We start from the raw sequence: 24,461 nt of genomic DNA, 5'->3' as shown, positions 1-24,461 counted from the left end.
ATGTCAGGTAAGTCAATATTTTTCTTTATTCAGCTTCCTCATTAGTCCTCACCGACATCTCACCAAGCTCTGGTTAACTGACTTTCTCTGAACGCTCACATCCTCATTCCAGATTCATATTCCACATTCTAACACTGGAATGTAAGAATGCAACATAGTTATTTGATTTGATTTGATTATTGGTGCTTATTGGTGCTTGTAAAGTGCAACACCACACACTGAATTGCACCTATGTGGAAGGGAAGAGCATGAGAGGAAAGCTGATTATATAAAAAAAAGATGAGTTTTTAGATGAGTTTTTATGGCTTTCCTGAAAGTCATGACATTGATGGTCTTGCAAATACCAGGCAGGAAACCGTTCCAGCATCCAGGACTGCATTCAGAACCTCTTTTCTCCTATATATGTTAAGCTTGCTTGTCGTAGATACAAGAGAAGAATTCGGGAGTCTGGGGGATTGGTAGAGGTGGATTTTCTTCACTAGGAGAGTGAGTTCAAGACCATAAAGGTGCATAAAACAAGCAACTCAACTGTGAGACTATGTCTAATAATGGAAGGATGGGAACACATTACCCCGGCACTCTCAACTCTTTATTGGCTTCCAGTCAAATGCAGTATCCACTTCATAATCCTTGCATCACCCACTGCATCATCTATACGCTCTTGTCCAGGCGCTGCGCTACAACACAGCTCTAGTAACAGTGCCCCGCTTCACGAGGAAACTCTTAAAATGGAGACAGAATCTCACTCCTATCAACCAACAAAAGCATTCCCTACCCAGGTGACTACACACATTTTCAGGCAAGTGCCAAAAACATAGCTGTTCACCATGCCAGAATAAAGAAAGCAGCACTGATAAATTGGGTCCAGGGAACTGACCCAAACGGGTCAATCTCTCCCAAGTGCCATCCGCTATGAACACAGGACATGTGAGAAACCTGAGGGTACTCTCACATCTTCTCCCCAGGGATCTTCTGTTCAGGTGGCCAGGGAAGGGCCATCGCTTTTGGATCCCAACCCTGGGGGTGGACAAGCAAGGGAGGGTCATCTGGGTAGAGGGTCCTTGGGAACTGGAGAGATGGTGCCTGAAGGCGAGATATGGTATCCCCCCTTCACTAACACTGACCTACCCTCCCTTCCCTCAGTCTTCATGGGATATTGTCAATCCTATCCCATTTTTCCCTATAGTTTCCAATCAAATACTTAGAAGAGGAAGAGGCATCTAAGAATATTGTACTCTTCCTATGGCAAACACCACTCTAGTACTGGGACGAAGAAGAGTGTCCTGGGGGCATCTAGCAATGAAGATCAGGCATGTCACACTTCACACTAACAGGCTTATACAAGGTCAGGCAATTGAGTACATCCACCTCACCTGCAACCTGTTAGTAATAGTAAAGAGTATTAAAGGTGGAGTCCAAAATCACAAGGAGAGAGAAGGGAGAGAATCAGCCGTGTTGGGACAAGAAGCAAAGACGCTGGCAATGATCCCGGGAGACATACAAGAGTGACTTTGCAGGACTGGGAAGCCTATTATTGGAAGACAGGCAACAGGCGCTGCTGTACAGCAGAAGAACGAAAAGAGCTGTCCCTGCTCAAACTCGGGTGCAGCTGGAGCTGCAGAAGATGGCCCCGGGGACGCGTACCGCGTGTGAAGCAGAGAAGCTGGTGTGTGTGTGGAGACATGCCCGGCGAGCTGGTGGTTTGTTTCTCATTCAGAGAGCCAGCGGGAGGAGCTGGCGAACAACCAGCAAGTGTCGGAGGACACTGGGGAGACCGGAGCGTAAATGCCACCCATATTGAATAACAAACTGAAAGAAAGCTATTAATTGAAGACACTATGATACTATTGGAGTGAGCACAAGTAAATGCTACCCATATTAAATACCTAACTGAAAGAAAGTTGCAAAAAGAATAAACTACAATGCTATTTGAGTGAGCACTAGCAAATACTACACATATCGAATACCGAACTGAAAGAAAGCTGCTATTTGAGTAAACTACAATGTGCTACATGGTGAATGAACACTCTAAGTCAAATAGACATATCAAAAGGCACACTGGCAATAAAACGCACTGTGAGGTTTGTACATTACAATTGCAAAGATAAGAGAGACTGTCAATTATAACTGCAAACGTGAGAAAGAGTCATAAGTGTATGACAAGCCAAGAACTGGTATCAAAGAGTGTTACAAGGAATACAAGTGTGGAAAGTGAAAGCCCAAGGCAGAAGAGCCTATAAGGGGCCTAACAGCTTTGGGGAGACTTATGGCTGTGCGACCTGTGATTGGTGGACTGTGCTGTCTGACAACTGAGCCAAGATCAGAAAGTCAAAGTCTCCTAATGTAAACCTTACAAACATCAAGAATCAAGACAAAGAAAAGTATAGGGTTACACTACCCGCGTCGTGGGATCCTCACTTCGCTCGAGCCCTTAACCTGGGTGGTGGGCCATTACCGACAGGGTCGGCCCGCCACCTCCTGTCATATCCCCTTACTCAACTCTTGATTTCTTTGTCTGTTTCAACCTGAACTTCCTCTGTCATGGAGACTTGGATACATCCACCATTGTTCTCCTCTCCCACACGCCTCGCCTCTGTGGCAAAGGCTGTGATGTTCATATCAACTATCACTCCTCCTGGACCCCTTGAACACCACCTCTTACTCATCCAAAGGCCTTCACTAGTGGGCCCGAAAGACATGTATACGAAAGGCTGTAGCTACTGAGATTCTCCTCATCGGCACACCCGCTCCCTCCTTTCCTGTATCTCTCTGGCCGGCCTCTCTTGGCTCCCTTCCTGCTCCCACCGGCAAGGCTATAAATCTCGGGGTCATCTTCAACTCTGCGCTCTGTTTCTCTCCTCACATCTCTGACGTCTCTAAGAAGTCACACTAACAGCTGCATCTCCTCAGAGGTATTCTTCCTTTCCTCTCCTTCCCCGAGAAGCTCACTGTCTCCAGAACTCTGGTTATCTCCATGCTGGACTATTGCAACAGTCTCTTTCTAAATCTGCCTGCTTCTACTCTCCACCCTCTGCAACTTATCCAGAACAGAACTGCAAGACTTGACCTTGGCCTCAAGACCAGGGATCGTATCTCTCCAGGAGTGAAATCTCTGCACTGGTTCCAAGTGGCTGCGAGGATTAAGTTCAAAACCATCTGCATCGTCCACAAGGCCTTCTGGGGCCTGGGGCCTCAATACCTTCAACTCTCTCTTCCTAAATACCTTCCTTCTCGAGCTCTTCGCTCATCTGCCTCCAATACCCTCAGGGTCAGTCGCTTCTCCAAGCAACAAGTTGGAGGTAGATCTTTCTCTTCGGCTGGGGCCTCCCTCTGGAACAGCCTCCCTGAAACTTGAGGAGAACCATCTTCGGTTCTGTAAGCACCTCAAAACCTTTCTCTTCGCGTCCGCTTTTTCTTGTCCTCTCCCTTGCTGATTTCCTGGCTGATGCGGAAACTCAACTGGTTACCGGGGCACCCTCTGATCTCGGGCCCAGGTTCACTCCCCCGCCAGTCGCGCTACTGCCTTCCTGGCAACCCCCGCACTTGGTGACTGTTTTCTGTATCCCTACGGTCCCACTTCCTGCACTTACCAACGGACGTCTGCACTTACCCTTTGACTTGCCACCTGCTGGCCGTACTTCTATTTATTTTTTGTTTATGTATTGTGCTTATCCCATGTACTGCACTGTCCTCATCCCCCTCGCCCCCTGCACTTCTCCTCTTTCCCCTTCCCATGCACTTGCGCGATCTGAATGGCACCTGGCCTAGTAGGATCGTTGTCTGTCTTCCCCTTGTTCCCCCTCCCTTGCCTCATTGCGCCTTGAAACACTTGTGTATAGGCGCATTACAAATGCCATATCATATCATATCATAATGCATCCACTCTTGCTCATCCTGCTGCTCCTATTACTCACCTCTCTGTATGCTTTTCCAATCATGCCACAAGTTGCATAAAACTCAAAACTCGAAAACTCCCACTACTCCATTTCTCTTCCACCTCCTTCCAACAAACAAAGCCGACGAGCTAACCATACCTCCTCTAACACTTATCCACCTCACCTCTCTTCCTCTGAGACTCAAGTTCTCTTCTCTTCCTTACTCATCAACTGAACATTGCACTCTGGAATGCTCAGTCTGTATGCATAAAAACTTCCTTTATCACTGACTACTTTCACTACAGCTCTCGTCTCCTAGACCTTCTTGCTATCAAGGACATCTGGATTTCTCCATCTGACAATGCCACTCTGGAAACCATACACGACTCCAAACTATCCTTTGTTCACTCTCCTCGACTGACTGGCAGAGGTGGAGGTGTTGTACACCTACTCTTTTCCCATCTCAATGCTCCACAAATCTCCAATACCACGTCCTCTACTACCTCTTTTGAATGAATTAATCTCTACTATTTTTCTGCCTCACTCGGTTCACATAATCTCCACCTATCGCCCTCCTGGTCCCACTGGAACATTCTTTGATCATCTTTGGCAACTCCTTGATTCTCTTTCCACTAAACCTCACCTCATTCTCTTAGGTGACTTTAACCTTCCCTCTCCATTCGCTTCTCGGAAATCTGAACTTCAGTGATTGCTTTGTGGCCACGCTCTCCAATCTATCCATAGCCTATTTGCCCACACAGGGGGTAACTCTTTCGATATCTTATTCATCTCCACCTCTCAGCCACTAATACTGCTGTCAAACCATCCATATTTGATCACTCAATTGTTTCTAACACCATCACCTTTCCACCCTCTGACCTTTCCTCACCACTTGCTCCACCTATTACTAAAAGGAAATGTTACTACTATCCCTGTGGGGAAGCGAAAGGGCCGTCAGGTGTGTGTGATTCTGGTAAATTGCCTGACTTTGCCTCACCATTTTATTGGGACATGTCAGGTAAACGGCTCTGGTGTTAGTCCGTTGTCTTTCGTGTTGTGCGAACTTTTTGGTGTGGGAAAAGGGGAGTCAGTGTTTTGGAATATCCTATGTGGTAGGATGGGGAAAAGGTGTTATAAGAAGGGGGATACCGCGTCTCACCCATTGGTGTCCCACTTCCACTCCCAAGGGCCCCACATCCAGGTGATCCTCCCTCACTGGTCCACCCCCAGGAACTCGATCCATTGGCGATGGTCGTGTCCTGGCCACCTGGATTAGAGATCCTGGGGCACTAGATATGGAGACACCTTCAGGTTTCTCACAGTGTGGATAGCAAAGTTGAGAAATTTTTCTAGAGGGAGGAAACAGTAGACAAGAAGCCCAAGGAGTAGGCTTGAGCAGTAGTCAAGTTTTTGTAGAGTGGTTAGTAAGAAAGCAATTCATTTCGGAATGTTGAGGAGCTTAATATCAGCAGCAGAGGCAGTGGTAGTTATGAATTGTTGCAGTAGTGGGTAGCTATCAAAGAGGACCTCAAGAACGCAAGCCTTGGGTGAGGCCAGGTGGTAAGGAGATAGGAAAGAGGAGTGTAGGGATGGCATTTGAAACAGGAAGAAAGGTGACTTCCATTTTTTAACAGTTCAGCATGAAGCAATGAGTGGCATCCTGTGACAACTTGCAGTGAGACTGGGGTGAAGGAAGGAAATGAGAAAAATATTTGAGTGTCATCAGCAAAAAGGTTATAGTGAAAGCCAAAGGGTAAGGGAAGTCGTACTAGGGTAGAGGTTTATACGGTGAACAGCAGAGGTCCGCGGACTGGCCCTTGGGCGATGCCAACAAGGAGACGGGTGGGGTCAGAGGTTTGCGAGTTCTGAGATTTTAAAGGCTCTACCTTCCATGGGAACTCTACTTCTTACTTGTTAAGATGGATTTCTGAACTCGGACCTGGAGGAGCAGAGGTTCAGAAGGCCAGCCTAGTTTCTTGGAACAGGGTAACCTCTGGGCAAGCCAGACCAATCAGGGTAGTAATGGCGGCGGTCAAGACTAAGTCTCAAGAGGGGTGAGGGTGACGGAAAGACCTCAATGAGCACACAAAGCAAGGACACTTACAAATTACTCCAGACAGGTGTTATATTAAAAATATAGACACATTTATTACAAGGCCTTTGTAACATCGACCATAGCAAAGAATCACAATAACACTAAAGTAAACCAACACATCACAATCAATACAATATATGTACAAGACCGAGGGGTCTAAGGAGTTAGGAGCACGTAATATGTAAACCACCTAGATGGGGAGGGAAACAGGCAGTGCAAGTAATCATTAGACCCAGTTCGACATCTGAAATACACCTAACTAGGAGGAAGTCCGAGCCCTACGAAGAGAGGAGCTGAAAAGTACCTGCATGCGCTGGTGCCAATGGACAAAAGAGGGCCTCTTCAAGGATATCAGGCAGTTCAGGAAGGTGAATGAAGCAATGCAGAACAAGTCCCCACTACTCAAGCAAGGCCTCCACTTGTGGGCAGAGGCAGGGTGAGAGTGCGGGATAGAGTCGCTATTTCGCAACATCGGTAGAAAAGAATGGGCTCCTGCGCGAGGGACCACCGTTTGGGGTATGGACTACTCACTGGTCCCCGATGCAGGCAGACCCAGACTTCTCCAGTTCAGTTCACGTTGCTGGCAGGTTCAGCTGCGATGATCAGGACGTCTTGACACCGAGTAGATTCTGCATAGCAGGATGCAGGGTCGAGGGTGTCCCAAATGCAGCGGACCTGCACAGGTTGTGACCACATCAGGGCAACACGGCAACCGCGTTTACTCTGGTCCGGGCGCACTCGTCTCACTTCAGACCTGGGAATGCCAAGTGTACGAAATTCGGTGCGAGGGTGCTGTGGACGCAGAGCAAGCAGTAAACCAAGTTTCGAAGCTTCCCCGAAACGGCAGCGGTGACAGAGCAAAGCGTCCTGCGTAAGCTGGTCAGCCCACTGGTTGGCCCAGGGACACTTCCGAAGAGGCTTACTTGCAGGGTTTGATGAAGGTGCCGGGAATAGTTGATCCCACTATTCCAATGGGTCAAAGCACCTTCGCAGACCTTCTAGGACGATCAGATGCAGAGGGGTCTCGCAGGACGACAGCAGTTCAGGGTGCCAAACCTTCAGCAGGTCACCAGCGGTTCCTCGACTCAGCTTCTTGTTGCAGGATACTTGGCTCCTTATCCCTTGTTCGGTGTGAACTCAGGAGATCGACATGGTAGTGGTGTTTTCAGCCTCCTCTTATCCCAAGTTCCCTTCACGCCAAAAACGGAGAGGGCCCAATGGGAGATCTGCTCACAAACACTCACACCATACGTGGACCTATCACAGACCACGGTGGTCCCAGGCATTCAGCACACTCTAGACTCTTTGGCACCCAGGATGTGTATTGGGAACAGACATCCCAGCCCACATCCTGGAGGCACACACAAGGCATGCAGAAGCCCGCGAAAGCGTTGTGTTTTGCGGGAAAGTGCATGACCAAATAAGGACTGCCCTGGGTCGGCTCGACCTGGAGGAAGGTGAAGGGTCAAGACGGTCAGCGGACAGGACAAAGAACCTCGTGGCATGGCCATTTTGGGAGCCAGGCCACCTATTCGTGCCAAATGGGGTAAGCGCGAATACATGGCAAAAAAGGGTTCAAAACACAAGAGAAACGATAGCTGCCACCAGTCCCGTCCGTGGCACACTTGCACAGTTCATAATAAGTCCAGCGAGAGTTTCTAGGGCCTTTGGAATGACTAGAGACCCAAGAGCGCGTTAATGTAAGTTACGGTGCACTCTTGTTTCATGTTGCACAAAAGCTGCAACATGAGGAAAGGACTAAGGGAAACAAAGTCTCCCAGTACTGACTGTCTTAAGGGCATGTCAGTTTCCCCATAAGAATTGAGCGAAAGCCCAGAGGAGTGCAGCGGAAGGCTGCGCTTTTCTGGCAAAGTCTAGATCAGGGTGTAAAACAACAGCAAAAATTTTGGGGGTTGCCACATGGAGGGAAAATTACATACAATTATGAAATCAAGGATCTACCTTCCATGGGAACTCTACTACTCACTCTTCCTCACCTCTTCACCATCTTCTCGATTTCTATCACCTTGCTCAGTTTCTCGCTCTCTCACATACCTCCAGGTCCTCTCTTGATCTTATCTTCTCATATTTTTCTCCTGATACTCCTGTCACTTCCCACCTTCTTTATTCATCGGACCTTTTTTACTTTTTCTCCTGTACTTCCCCCTATCATGTCCCCCAACCCTTCCTCAGTCACCTTTTCCCAGCATGACTTGCGCTATTCGGATTCCTCTTCATTCCTCACCTCTTTTTTCCTCCCTACTTTCTATTGATGACTTTGCTTCTCTCTTCAATTTTCACTCCTACTTTGAACTCTCATTGCTTTGTGCTAAATAATACAACTTTTCTATCTTCCTCAACTTTGCAGTCTATTTCAGCTTCTTAATAATGTCCTGTTGTCTTGTGCACTGGCCCTTCCCTACATTTCCTTCTTTCATCCACCGATTTTGCCATTTTTCCTCCACACTCTCATCTCTTCGTTCCTCATTCCCTCACAATTCCTCCTCCCTGTTCCTTTTCCATTCTATTTTATCTGCCTTTTATTTGAGCTTTTTTCCTTTCTTCCTTCCTTACTTACTCAGACGCGGCTTTATTTCTATCTAGAAATCATCCTACTGCTTCTCCTCTTGATCCCATTCCTCCTCTCTGATTCTTTCTATTTATCCTCAAATCATTCCTCATCTAACCTGCCTTCTTAATCTTTCTCTATCCTCTGCTTATATAGCCTCATCCTTCCACCATGCAATTGTCATGCCCATACTAAACAAATACATCCTGGATCCCTTACCTCCTGTTAATTTCTGTCTTATTTATCTTCTTCCCTTTCTCTCCAAAATACTTGAACAAGTGTTATATTCTCTAGACTCTTCTTACCTAAACCATCTCTCTTTGCTTCTTCCACTGCAGTCTGACTTTCATCAATTTAACTCCACTGAGACAGGGCTTTACCATGATTTACCTATCTAAGCTTTTAACATGATTTATCATCCTACCCTCCTCTCCTCTATTGTCTTTCTTGCTCTCCCTGGCTCTGTACCTCAATGGTTTAATTGTTATGCTTCCAACCATACCTACTGTCTCTTGGGCTGGTCACATTTCCTCTCTTCTTCCCCTTAACATAGTGTTCCCCCAAGGTTCTGTTCATGGCTCCCCTTCTCTTCTCCTTCTCTTTAATCTCTCATCTCTCTTCTGTGCAAACAACTCCCAGATCTGCCCTTCCTTTTCCTCTTTTTTAATTCCCCTCAACTCTACAGTCTCTGTTTGTCTTACAACTGTCAACGCATGAATGAATTTCCATTTGCTTCACCTTCATCCCACCAAAACCAAAGTACTCTGGTTTTTTTTCCAACCTCTTCCATTCCTCTCTCTGGCTTACATGTGTCTCCCTCTCTTCTCTCCTTTTATGCTTTGGCTCACAATATGTGTGTGATCTCCTACCCTACTCTTTTCTTTACTACCAATATATACATGCCCACATGTGCCACTTCCATCTCTATGGCATCTGTCATGCATGATTTGTTTGTTTGTTTGTTTGTTTGTTTGTTTTATTTATTTATTTATAGTGCGCACCAGACCCAGGGGCATCAGGGCGCAAGGCATAAGTATATGTTAAGCTTGGTTACACAGGTCAATACAATACATCAAAAATCATAGGGATGGGGAAATTTATATGAGGGCATAAGTAAACAGTCGCAGAAAAGATTAATAAACAGATTATTTCTTTCTTTTCATGCTACTAGTCTGTTTTCATCTCTTCTCTTCTCTCATCTTGATTATTGCTTTCCCCTTCTAAATGGTCTTCCCGCTTCATTCCGTTCTTTCTTCTCTTCATTCCGTTTTCAATTCCACGGTTTATCTTTTATTTTCCCTGTCCTCGTAATCCTCTATCACTTTCTCTCTTCTATCTATTTTTCTCTTGCCTTTTGACTCTTATCTTCCCTTTCACTTTGTCTGTATTGTATATAAAGGTATGCATTGCTTCACCCCATCGTCTCTCCGTGCTGATCACTCTTTATTCTCCTCCATGTTCTCTTGACTCACAATCTTTTTCTGTCCACAACCCACCTTGTTCCCCTTTTTGCACTTCTTGCCCCCAAGCAATGGAACTCTCTTCCACTTTCTATTCTTTCCGCTCCGTCCCCTCACCTTTTCCGGACCTGGTTAAAAACCCATTTCAGAGACCACTAGGGGGCATGGGAGAAGATGGCCGCCTAGGCTTACTGCTCCCGTCCTCTTCAGCATAACTGAGAGGATATAATGCATCCATGCCCGAGATTCCACGATCCACGTACATCACAGGGTAGCAGACAGCCCCCATAGCCACCTTGGAGAGAAAAAGGTGCCCCAAACGCATGGTGGTATCACAGAAGCTGAGGGGTGTGGGCCATTAGACACGTGAAGGGGAGGCCCTCGACTGCGGGAGGCCGGGAGCCACACACAGCTGCAGTACCTCACACCGAGGAAGTGAAAGGGCACTGAACAGAGGTGAACGGGAAGACCTTTTAGTGGGGAGACTGGAGCAGTGAACGGCCCCCCTCTACTGGCCGCCCTACAGCCTAAACACATGCTTGGAGCACGGGGGAATCCATCCAGAGGGGAGCCGTGCTAGAAGGGAGGGAACAACGGGCCCAGGGCAAGCAAAGTCAAGCCGGGGGACAGCTGGCCCCCTGAACTGCAGCGGCTGCCGTGACGTCCGACCATGTCCAGGGTAAGACAAACCAGAGAAGCAGACACCCATAAAACCCCAGCGACGGTGGCGCTGCGGACTGCTCTTCCGGGGCAGACAGAGAACAGGGGGCCAAGACGGGAGACCCCTCGGGTGACAGCGACTGCCCGACAAGGTGAGGAGAGGGCGCACTGAGAGCAGGGCACGGAGAGCAGCAGAAATGCCACGCACAGGTTAGACGGTGCGCTCAAGCCCGCATAGAAAAACACTGTACCACAAGTGGGAAGGGGAGATACCGGAGGAGAGGCCTGGCCTGGAAAATGGAGGCAGGAGGCCATAACATACATGGTGCAATAACTGTCCTCATATACATAAAGGGGTAAAGAGAGGAGACAAACATACCCCCCTAATGGGCTATCTCCTATAGTGCTGCAGGCTCCACCGGATGAACCAGACACAGAAAACACTATGAGCCCTGCACTGGGGATTGCAGCAAGATGGTGACAGGGACAGGCCCCATCCCGGGGCAAGGCCCAGACTAATCAGAATTTACCTTCAAGCGCAGTGCAGGGGCCCGGAGCACACAGGGCAGGGAGAGTCTCCCTAACACGCCGAAGAGCAGGCATGACTTAAGGAATCAAGAGACCACACAACAGCTGAGGCAGCAAAAGATCCTGCTGAATTGCCGGACTACTGTGGCAGGATCTAGGGTTGTGGCCCTCGCCTGGATGTTCTGAAGGAAAGCTCCGCATAGAGACCTGACCAACCAACATCAGACCAGTGGGAACTAAAAGGGTGCTACCCGGAGCTGTGCCACAAGGGAAAAGGTGGACTGTCCCATGTTGTGAGAGAAGGGGTAAAGACAAACCGCATGCCCTAAAAGCCCCAGGGACTCATGTGAGGGCATAAGACAGCACCCGAGCAACCCCCGAAGAGGGCCCAGCAGAGGACACCAAGGAGGCCCCAACTCAGCCGCACCCACGTAACACTGGTAAAGTGAGAGCGGTGAACAGAAGGTGAAGTCGGCACTGGAGAGTGGAACGCATTGGCAGGAGAGAAGAAGGCAAAAGTAAAAACACCAAAGAAGTCTGAGGAACGGAAAGCCTGCATGGGTCAATGGCTGCCCACGAGAAGTGCATCAAAAAGAGAGGAAAAGGACGAGGGAGAGAAGACCGGAACATAGTACTGGTGGGAGCTAGACCGCATGAGGTGCGACGTGAAGAGAGCTGGGAACAAGGCAAAAAACACAAAGACAAGGGGCGGCCTGGCAGGACACACCCAAAAACAAGGGATGTCAGTGAGTAAAACCCAGCCGGCACAAATGGTGACAGGAGTGGATATGTCCAAATTCTCCACAAAAGAAGATATAGGACACATCATGGTGAAGATCAAGGCCCACGGAGGGGACATTCAGGCCTCGTTGATGGTCTAACGGGCAGAATGACAACAGTTGAAGAAAAGGTAGATGGGCTTGATCATAATCAACTGAACGCGGACATGCTGGAGATGAAGCTGGACGCAAAGATGGCAGAGCTGGAGCTCAGGGAGGAAGAGGTAATGCTCAAAATAGACAATTTAGAAAACAGAGAAAGACGCAACAACATAAGAATACTAGGGCTGAAGGAACCGGAAAGGGATACCCCGAGACAAGTGGAGGAGAAAGTCATTGCACTGATAAATGAACTTTTTGAAGCTGAAGGGGGCAAGATAGTGCAACTTGAGAGAGCGCACAGGGGAGGCAGACCCTATGGAAAAGGTCCCTGCTCCATAGTGGCCAAATTCCTGAGCTACAAAGACAAGATGGAGGTTTTGAGCAGAGCAAAGCAATAGCCTGAAGTGGCATTCGACGGCTCGAAGGTCACAATATACCAAGACCTGTCCAATCTTACACTAGCACGGTGAAGAAGCTGCAGACCCCTTACGATATGGCTGCAAGAAAAGGGAATCTGGTACAGATGGAGCTACCCATTTTCTCTGGAGTTTGAGTTGGAGAATGTGGAATACCGGCTAACATCGGGAGAGGAAGCTGAGCAGGCCCTGAGACACCTTAGAGCAGACACAGAAGCCCAGCCAGGAAATCTGTTAGGCCCGACCACAAACGTAGAATGAACGAGACCCGCTCGAGGCCCGCAACGGATAAAGAGGGGTCAGATGGGGAGGAGATATGAGACTCACTGGGCCTTCACCCTGAAAGTTGACCAAGACTCAGGACCAACGGCCAGACCAAGACTCCAGGGACTAACCTGTAAGAACATGGCAACGTGGAAATGGAAACCGGGCAGATGCCCAGACGATCACAATAGAATTGCTGGAGGGGAGCAAATATCCTTGCCTCAAAGTAGCCCCTATTCAGCGGAGGCGTGTCTCAGTGACTGATTCCTTGGCCCTCTGTGAGAGAGAGGGTTTCTCCAAGACTTTACCTACACCAAATATACACTTACTTCTAGTTAAATCACTGTTTGGGGGTTTATGTAAAAGTTACGGCTCCAGGGACAGAGGCAACACCGATGAGGAACTCCGCTCCCAAAACATGGGAGATGAGGAGAACGTAGAGTTGCTCGATAAACTGAGGGAATGCATTCATTATGGGGAGGAGTGAAGCAGGGAGGGGTCTGTTGGTGGGGACACTGAATGTGAAGGGCCTAAACTCCCTGACCAAAAGATCACTGGTTGTTAGGGAATTCCGCAGAGCGACCCCTGATATGTTATTCCTGCAGGAGATGCATTTTATACAGGGAGAGGAGGGAGCGATACGAGGGGCAGGGATAGACCAAGTGCACTGGGCATCGGGGGACTCTAAGAATGAGGGAGTCGGAATATTGCTATACAAACAATGTAAACTGTGGGATTGTGTCACCACCCGCCTGCTGTATGGAAGGCTACTTATACTAAAGGGGTCCCTGGTGGGGGCGAGAGTGATCCTAGCAGCGCTGTATGCACTGAACCAGGGACAAGCTCATTTTATATCTACTGCACTTAATGCAATACAAGAACAGAAGGCTGATCTACAAATAATAGGGGCAGACATCAATTCCTGGGCAGACGAGAAAAGAATATTTTAGTACAATTGAAGTCAGGAGGGTATTCGGATTCTGACTCCTTCCAAAAACATGTTAGCACATCATAAGCCAAATCATTTATGTTACATTAAAAGAAATTTAAGCCTACCGCTTTCGTCCCTACAAATAGCTAAATGTCCCTATTCCAGAGAACAAGCTCACTGTCACTTGGGGTATGGTTTCCTTAGTGTGACGCTGGTGTGTCGCCTGTCTGGGGAGAAACAAAACAAAAGAGCACTCCCTAGCCTGGCTCACTACTTTCTTATGCTAAAAAGTTTGTTTTCACACTCAGGGGAGTCAACAATTATCTTTAATAGTGTTGCTGTCCCTTTATGTGACTTATCCTAAAAGATGGTGGTATGTCCACCATTTAGTGGGATTAATTCTACTGGGTTCTGATAAAACAGTATGTTTGTCCTATGATCCAGATCACTCTATACTTAACGTGAATCTGACAGGTGGGATTAGCTGCCTAACCCAACCTATGTTGACCTGTTTCAGCGGGGTAACTTATTTGCCGCTTTCTTCAGGACCTTATATAGTGCCCTAAATGGACACTTGTACAGTTATAAAAGGACAGTTTATATTATGGCTGTCTTCTGATTTCTTTTGCTGGTGTGGGCATCCTCCACAAAGCTGGGACATTTCATCATTGCGTCCATTCCCGGAGACCCATGGCCTGTGTGGTCTAGGGGAGGATTCGGTCTCTGTGGTATGTCTGTGGGTCCCCCTATTCATTCAGATTCAAATTGTTCAATATGTGGCGGATGGTCTTGTCCTCCTTTGTCTTCTATTATTCAGTCAGTCACTCGCCTCATCTAGTTGGCAGACTGTGCCTTAGCTTCACTTGACGTGCCCGTTTCCTTCCAGCTTCCGTGTAGTTTAGCTAAACCACAGACGAGAAAAGAGACAGGGAGCAATGGGTACTAGTCCCGGACACCTGGGTAAAACAATCAAAGCCCACGGCCTAATAGATGTGTGGAGGGAACAACACCCGGGGTAGCAGAGATACACATTTTACTCGGCTCCATACAAAACCCACACCAGAATAGACTCACGAATAGGGACCAAGGCACTAGAGTGACCCACAGTAAAATAAGACTGATGTCCATGGATGTAAGGGGGCTCTATAGACCAGACAATAGTTGGCACTGTAACGAGACGCTGTGGAAGGATCCCTTCTTCTCAGAACAATTGGGAGAGGAGATCGCAGAATACTTCAAGTTGAATGACAATGGGGAAGTAAAGAGAGGGGTGGTTTGGGATGCGGGGAAGGCAACTTGAAGGGGACTGCTCATAAGGGAAGGGGCAAGAGAAGGGGCAAGACGCAAAAGGGAAAGGAACCTTAGGGAAGACAGACTGAAGAAAGAAATAAAAGAGGAGGAGGAGAGGATGCATGCAATGGAAGGGGAGAAGGACGTGATCATGGAGGAAATACTGTCAAAGAGAGCAGAACTCAAGGCACTGGGGATGGGAGAAACGCTATGAAAATTGAGATACCTCAAAAAAAAAATATTACGAAAAGGGAGACAAGGCAGATGCGCTACTAGCAGCAAGACTCTAAGCACAGAGGGCGGAGAGGTGGGCTTCGAGCCTGGCAAACCCTGCAGGGGGCACTCAGGATACACCTAAGGAGACAACAGAAGGGTTTGCCCAATACTACCAGGCACTTTACAAATCTGAAGCACCAGCGGGGGAGGAAGCACTGGGAGAATACCTGGGCAGGCTAGAAATGAGTAAACTTACTGACCAAGAGGTGGAACACGTGGAGAGCCCAATTACTTTAGAGGAGGTTCAGGAAGCAATTTCCTGACTACCAAATGGTAAAACCCCAGGTGAGGATGGATAAACCATAGGATTCGATAAAAAATACTCTGGTATCCTTTCTTGACACATGGTACAACCATATCCTAGAAACGAGAGAAGCCCCAGATACTTTTAGCAAGGCACTGATATCGGTGAACCCTAAGGAGGGGAGGGACCCCACACAATGCACATCCTACCGCCCCATCTCACTTCAGAATGTAGATGAGAAAATCTTCACACGAATCTTAGCTACACGTTTCGAGAAAGTTACCCAGAATAATACACCCAGACCAGATGGGATTTATAGCAGGCAGACAGGGCCCAGACACAATGAGAAAAACATTAGACCTCATACAACATGTAGAAGGGGCCCCGGGGGACTATGCACTCCTAAACTTGGATGCAGAAAAAGCTTTTGACCGCGTTGAATGGGGATTCCTTTTCACAGTATTACGGAAAATACAAGTGGGAGACAGGATGTGCAGGGCCATTAGGGCCATATACTCGGGACCAACGGCAAGGGTAGAGGTAAACAGAGCTAAATAGAGAAAATTCATACTCACCAGGGGCACCAGACAAGGTTGCCCCTATCCCCTCTCCTCTTCGCCCTAGCAATGGAACCCTTGGGAGAGGAAATCCGCAGAGACACACAGATAAGGGGTGTTGAGGTGGGAGAGGAGTCCCGCAAGCTAAGCATGTATGCAGGCAATGTCATGTTATACCTCTCAGAGGTGAAGGAGACAGTACCGAAATTGCTCCAAGTGGTAGAAGAATATCGCTGTCTATTGGGTTTTAAGGTGAATGTAAACAAATCGACCCTCCTCCCACTGCGTAACGCTCACCTGATTCCCGTAGAGGCGCCGGTCTTGACTGGGCGTATACCGTATCTGCAAAGGTGATGTGTAACACACGGCTGGCTCTTTGGGGCTGGACCTCTGTGCACTGTATGTCTGACTTGAAGGGTAAGATGTCTGCAGATAGAAAATATGGGATTAAGGAACTGGGTTATTGAATGTCTCTCTCTTCTTCCCTTTCTCTTCTCCTGTAGAACCCCAAAGGTTAACGCTCTCACCTTAGGTAAGTGAACGCCGTGCTCTCCATCTGCCTCGGGGCAGGGTGCTGTAACCAGTTTCTTCACTGGATAAGGGGAGCAGGTCTCTTGACTTCAGAGGACTGCTGTCCGTCGTTTACTGCACGAACGGTAAGTTTCGAGTAATTCTAATGTCTTTAAAGTCTTTAGTAATGATGTTTCTTGTTTTGCAGGGTTCCAGCGATGGCGGATGACGGGCTGAAGTGAGTTGAAGATGGAGCCCGTGTGATGAATGGAAGCGCCTGGAAGCACGTAAGTAAGCGCTTGTTGCCTGCTTCACGATGCGCTCTAACTGTCTTTTTATTTTGCAGGTACAAGTTCGGAGCGGCTGCAGGGTGCCGGAATACCCACTGGGTTAGATGTGGAAAGGAGTAATGGCACGTGAGTATTAAAGTTCCCCAATGTCTTTAAACGCACCTTGTTTTGTCTTTCAGATGCGGGATGCAGCGCCGAAGGCCTCCGGAGCGTGCGAAGAGTTGGTAAGCTTTTGTCTTTCAGATGCCGGAATGCAGCGCGAGGCGTTGGTGACAGCCGATGGACCAGGTAAGTGAAGAGCTGTCACTGAAGACCGTAATGCTAACCTGTTCTTTCTTGTCTTTATAGGTGTTGCTGAAGACTGGATTCAGGATGGTAAGCCTTTTTCCTTAGGCCCAGGATCAGATGCAGAAGACACGATGAGCGTTCTGCTGCAGAGGATGCAGAATAACGCAAAGCAAGATTCATCCATCGGGTGTGGTTTAAATAGCCTCCTGTAGTGCTTAGGTGTCTCCTTCCACAGCCACGCCTAGGTAAGAAAAGAGTTCCTGCTTTCCAGAAGAGTTCCAGTGTTCTGAATCTAGGGAGTGGCTCCTGCCCCACCCAACAGGAAAAGTAGTTCCAAACAGAAGAGGATCAGAGGCTCAACTGGCAGGCAAGTAAGCAGCATGGTCTGCTGCAGGTAAGTCCACCCAAGCATTATGAGCCCGGCGCTTCCAGCGCTGGGACTGGGCATATTTATGAGCCTGGTGCCACTGGCGCCAGGACTGGGTCCAAAAGGTCCCAATTGGGACTGGTTGGCACTCGGAACCTGGGTTATGGATCTGCTTCCAAGGGAGTTGGGAAAACCCTGACCTTTTGGAAGCAGAGATCATGACACACTGGGCGAAACAACTGAAGAGTGCAGGATGAACTGGGAGGGCCTGGGGATACAGGTTGAGGAAGATAGCCTAAGGTACCTTGGGGTGCACATACCCAGAGAACTAGAAAAACTATCCGAGATAAACTCTCCCCCCCCACTGCACCGGCTCTTTGGGGAGCTAGACACCTGGTCGAAATTCACCATCTCATGGATGGGTCATCTGAACGCACTTAAGATGGTCCTCCTCCCCAGAGTTTTATACCTATACCTGCTAGGCCATGAAGACTGCATATGGAAACTAAGGCACAATAACCATATACTATAATGACACATCAGACGCAAGGTTCATTTTCCCAAACAAGTCTGGTTTTATTCAAAGTTTCTCAGTCGGCCAACTGGGTCTCAACACCTCACGAAGTGTGTTCCCAGACCCCATGAGACGCGAGAGAGCGAACAGCGCTCAAGCAACAGTATATATAGTCATATATTATCTGTTAGAAGCTATTTGATCTGCCCTTATGCATGTCATACAGGCTAGGGTTCAGTGATTGACAATTATGACAATTATGACACATTATGACAAATCTTCATTCAGTCTAAACATTAGTTATTCTAGCAAAGGCAGCAGAGATAGCTTTCTGTTATGAGGAACATGGAGTTCTGGCTCGGTAAGGATATCTTGTTCTAAGCAGAGAAACATTCCATACTACGTTATCAGCTAAGGGTCAGACAGTTCTGAAGCAGAAAATACCATCCTTCATGAAGGAGCACTGCTACGAGCATATAATTCATGTTTAACTGCCTTTTACAACCCTGCTAGCAAGACAGACCGGCACCTGGACTACTGATTAGGCACGGCTTCTGCTCGGCTTCAAGGATGTTGAGAAGGAAAAACAATGTATTTTTGTACAGTCCTGCATTCCTGTCGGTGTTAGCATTTCAGAGTTCAAGCCATGGCCTCGCACCGTGTGAGGATCTAAAGCATAGAATACATTTGCAAAGTGTTACAGGAAAAGCAAAATGGCCGGCATTACACAAAATGGACTCCCTTTGGTTACATTTAGGTTTCTCAGATGGCGATGTTTGTCACATGATGCGATTTGCTTCTGGCCAACATATTATATGTATCATTCAGTTATGGGGTTACTTTTCAGTATAACATACCAGGCACTGCCGATAGAACTGCCGGACATATACTTCGGCGAACTTAAAAGGAAGACACTGCGATTCCTCTGGCAGGGAAAGAAACACAGAGTAGCCTATAGACAATTGGTACAACCCAAGGAAAAGGGACAGGTATAGCTACCGGAAATGCACACGTACTTCAGGGCAGCTTAGTTTGGAGCTCTGATTCCCCATCTAGGAGGAGACAAACAAAAGCAGTGTGTGGGCATTGAGAACTACCTTTTCCGTGGAATGGCTATGGGCACAGCGAAAGGCCACACGGCGAAGGGTAAGGACACATAAGATCCTGGGCCCACTCTGGTCCATCTGGAGAATCAAGAAAGAAATGAGGGATTTAACGACCTGGCCCTCACCCCTAAGTCATTTCTGGGCACCACACATCAGAGACCGCATACTTGGACATGAAAGGTTCCAGGACAGATTTGAGGGAGGAGTTCAGAGAGTGGGGCAAGTCCTTAAAAACGACACGTTTATCGAACTGAGGGAGTTGGAAGCAGTCCTGGGGGGAATACGATCTCGGTACTTAAATACTTACAACTTAAAGTGGTGCTGATGTCAGAAATGTGGAAAGAAGACCTACAAAGGAACCTGACTTGCACGGAGAAGGTACTAGACACTGGGAAAGGGACAAAGGAACCCATATCTGAACTATACCAAGCCCTACTGGAAGCACAGAGAGGGGACATAGATGTGTATAGGAGAAAATGGGAAAGGGATATGACATGATATGATAGGTTATTTTTAACGTGCTTAATGCCCAGAGGTTTATAAGCACGGACTCGGGCATCAAACCTGCGGTGTGCCATGTCGTCTTGCTTCCAAGGTGAGCACGTTGCCCCTGAGCTATCCTCCCGATATGGAAATTGAGATGGAACACGAGCAGTGGCGTAGGCTATGCATAAACGCACATTGTACATCAGTGGCCTGTCAGTACAAGCTTCACAGGTTAAAACTTTTATACAGGTAGCAGTGGAACCCAGTGAGACTTTCACACATGTACCAGGGATCTGACCCCCACTGCTGGAGGAGATGCAGGCTGAGAGCAGATTATTGGCACATGTGGTGGGCATGCGAAAGAGTGCAGAAATATTGGAAAGAAATTCTGAGGTCTATAAGGAACCAGGATGGGGTGGTTAGGGAATTGAACCCTCTCCTGGTGTTATTTGGGATAGAGGTAACAGAAGGGGACTGGTCCAGGCTCCCACACATGCCACACTACTTGCTATTAGCGGCTAGAGCCTGCATTGCAGGCGGCTGGAAAAGGGCAGACCTTCCTGGTGAGAAGCAGTGGACGACCAAAGCCCTCAACATATCCAGAATGGAGCAGCTCATCAGACAAATACACGGCCAAATCCCCTCAAGGGAGATGGAATGGGTGCCCTTTTTAAAAAGATATGACCCGGAGAGACCCCACGGGACTCCCGAGACTCGAGGGGAAGCGGAACCTTAAGAAGAACAAGTGTAAAAAGGACAAAGTTAGAGGGGAGGGGTACTGGATATGTACGGATGATGGTAACCCACACAACGGACCCCAGAGCGGAAATATTGTGGGCACCCGGCGAATGTAGACAGCAGACTCTCAAATCAAACAAGGGAAGTGACGTAATATGCTGCAGCCGTGGGCAGGCTCCGGTGATCATGGTGCTCTCAACCCTTAGGAGCCAAGTTAGTTGTGTGAGGGGGTTTGTGGGGGCAACTAATCAGGGGGGGTTGTTGGCGTGATTTTTTTGGGGGGGGGGGTTGTTATGAAAGGGGAAATGAATATCCAAAACTTGTCATGATGAGCTGTGCATCAAGTGAATGTAACTGTTTGTGGCTATGATTCAACCATGACTATTACTTAATAAAGCTAATTTGAAAAAAAAGCTTTTCCTTTCACATATTTCTAACAGCTGATTATTGCCTGTTCTCTTCCTCTGATTTTATTTTGTATCCTCCTCATTGTATAATTTTTGTTCCATTAGTTTTACTTTATATTCAGCTCTTTAGCATAATTGCTACAGAAATATCAATAGAAGATACAAATAGAAATCTCATCCATGTGTTATGATCAATACCAGACACCACACAGTTCAATTAATTTTAGATGTTTTAGGATTTTCTACAATATTTTATTTATGTCTTTTCTTGTGATGTCATCACAGGATAGACGTTATGTGATATCACTTCATTTGTTATTGTAGGGGTCAAATCTCTTGGGTGGTCACTTCCTGTTTTGTCCCTGAACCAGGTAGAAGGGATGTCACTTTAAATAGCCCTTTCATTTTGGTGAGTTCATATTACTCAGGATGTGGACAAACGTAGTATCCACACAAGGGCAACATTTGTGTCCTTTAATTTAAACCCCATTTTATGTATCACTTAATGGACATTGTATGCAGAATATGAGAATTACATATTATATATCACCTTCAACGTTAAAAATAAAGAATCTGCATTTTCATTGTTGGTGCCCGAAACTTTTATTCAAGACAGTGTGCTTTCCACTCACAGGTGCACAATTCTGCAATGATTTTGAATATTGAGCTCTAACTCATAGCACAAATCTATAACTTTGAATCTTTAAATTGTTGCACATGATTTGTTTCGAAAATATTGCTAGAAAGATACATAATTCAGTATAGGGTTCACGCTGGTTTAACATTGTGTGTTAACAATCGGAAAATGTGATTTCTTTTTTTATAGATTGCTATGATCAAAATAGTGACTCCTCGGATGGCCTCTAAGGTCATTGACTGTGCAATTCATGCTTGCGGTGGAGCAGGAGTTTGTCAGGACTTTCCTTTAGCACTCATGTGAGTAGAGAAAATTAACAATGGCCTCTCGCCGCCCATCATCCCACGCTCCCCAAAGATCTAAAAAAAAAATAATGGCTGTATGAAGTTGTACTTTTTGTTCCTATGACCCGATGGTCCACAACCAGTTATTTTTTCCAAACATACTTTCTGCCCAGTGTGAGGTTGGCCTCATGGACGGAGACACAGACAACAGATTCAATATGAAACAATAGGATTTTAATGAAAAGGTCAGGATGGTGTAAAGCCCAACTTTCCCTTTGCTAAGGTAGGACCTCCCTACCCAAAGAAACCAAGGATAGTCTTTGTTAGCAAGTTCAACAGAAAAGTCTGTCTGTGTCCAAAACCTATGCTTGCCCTCACAACTAAAACAAAAACAATGTGTAGGGATGTCAATCATAAACTAAATGGTGTTCCAAAAGTAAAGTTCTGAGCTATTTCCAGCTCAGGTTTACTCATCAGACTCTTTTCCCCAAATGTCAACAGGTTCAGCCCAATGTTCAGGTTACCGTCTTTTGGATTTAAAGTCATAAGGTTCCACACCTTTGTAAATGTGAGGATGCCCTTCCCCAAGTTCAATATAGTTCCGGGGCAGCAGGTCTCAGGGTTCCCTTCCACAAGTTCAATATCAAAAGAAGCTACAAAAAGTATCTTGAAGCTTTATCTTGATACTGTGTTTCAACAGTTCTTCACAGCTCAGGGTTCCCTTCCCCAAGTCTCATATGCACCAATAGTAGTTTTCCTTTTGACACAATAGTAGACATCCTTGTTAGCATATAGGGGTTATCTGGTCTTGGCGTGGCTGTCAGACCGCACGATCCACCCATTACAGGTCACGCAACCAGGAACTTGAATTCTCTTCCAACAGTTAATTATTCAACATATAGGAGCTTATTTTTTTTATTTTACATTTATAAAGCGCTCACACAGCCCGCAGGCATCGAGGCGCTGTTACAGGAATTGTTTGTTTTTCTTAGTTGCGTATTTTTTTTTTTCATAGTTACGTATTTATAACGCGCTTAAACACCCAGAGGTTTTTAAGCGCGGACCCAGGGATCGAACCTGTTGTTGCTTCGTGTCGTCTTGCTTCCAAGACGCGCACGCTGCCGCTGAGCTATCCTCCCGGGACGGAGTTCTCTTTGTGTAGTTCAATTTGCAATAAACAATTCAGTATTCAAGATTAGCAGTCTTGCTGTTTCATGCAGTTCAAGATTCAACATTAGTAGTTGGCTGTTTCATTTAATTCCGTATTCAATATTAGCAATTTGCCTATTTTCATTCTGTTCGACATTCAATATTACTAATTTACTTATCTTCATTCAGTTCAGTATTCAATATTAGCAGAAAGCTTATTTTCATTCAGTTCGATGTTCAATGTTAGCAGATTGCTTATTTTCATTCACTTCAGTATTCAATATTAGCAATTTGCCTATTTTCATTCTGTTCGATATTCAATATTACTAATTTACTTATCTTCATTCAGTTCGATGTTCAATGTTAGCAGATTGCTTATTTTCATTCACTTCAGTATTCAATAGTAGCAGGTTGCTTATTTTCATTCTTAACAATCTTTCTTGGGATTTTACTCAAACTTCATCTCTGGCGTGGCTCCCTTTTTGTTAAATGCTGTTTTGCTCACAATTCGTCTGCCTCTCATAGCTCCTCTTTTTGAAAAAGGCTTTTTTTCTTCATGCAAATGCTTTCGAGAACGTATCTCTTGATATGGGACCACTCAGTTAATTAGCATTCCTTAACTTCCCCTGTCATCATTATTCATTCTTCAGCATTGTTCAGGGATTGTAAACGTGTATTACCTCACACACAATTATTCTGCTACATTGTATTCACTCGCACCTTTCACATATCAGGTTTCCCATTATCTGAAACTCATTGGTTGTTTTCTTGGTTTTCAGCTGGATTCTGTTGAAATGTCTTTTTCCTCTAAGGTCATGGCGTTGCCAGAGGCCCCTAAAATGCTCCTGTGCTCCATTCTCAGCCCAGGGGAATGAGCCTTTCTTCCCAATTACTAGGTTGCAGGTGGGCATACTAAGTTTCAATTGCCTGTCTTTGCCTGAACCTATTAGTGGAACATGTCTGTTCAGTATACTGGTGTGCCTCTTTAGTCATCTTCCTCATCCCAGTAACAAAGTGGTGAGAGTAAGTGGTGTGCATTACTCTCAGTTGCTTCTTCCTTGTCTCAGTACTGTCAGGTACCACAAGAGGGGAGAAAAGGGAAACTGACTTACAGGAACCCATAAAGGTCGAGAAGAGTTAAAGTGGTTGTCACTAGGATAAGGGGGATACTGGGTCATCGTCAAAAGGTACCCCATTCCCAATCTTTCTCCTCCTCTTTCTAGTACGTCTAGGTTGATAACGTCTCCTGTTCTTCTCAGGGACAAGGGGATATTGCGAACAATATCCCATAACCAGCTCAGGATTAGGTTCTTCCACCCCCAGGGTTGGGATACAAAATCTATGTCCCTTCCCTGGCCACCTACATAGAGGATCCAAGGGGAGTAGATGTGAGGACGCCCTCAGGTTTCTCACACCAGTCTGATGATAATATTTTATAAGTCATCTTCTTTAAAATTGTGTTTGGGTCAGAAATGACAATATTTAATCAGCTACCACATGCCATTGGTAAATGTGATTGATAACTTTTCAAGAAAACTCCAACTGTGGCATGATCACACTGATCCACTAAAACACTTTTTTATTTGCCTTCTTTATTATTTTCTATTTTTCTTAAAAGGTTTGTCTCGGTGTGTGGCCA

This window comes from Ambystoma mexicanum, chromosome 2q, assembly GCF_040938575.1.
Source record: "Ambystoma mexicanum isolate Mex_15411 chromosome 2q, UKY_AmexF1_1, whole genome shotgun sequence".
In the NCBI taxonomy this organism is placed as follows: domain Eukaryota; kingdom Metazoa; phylum Chordata; class Amphibia; order Caudata; family Ambystomatidae; genus Ambystoma; species Ambystoma mexicanum.
This window is presented reverse-complemented; position numbering follows the sequence as displayed.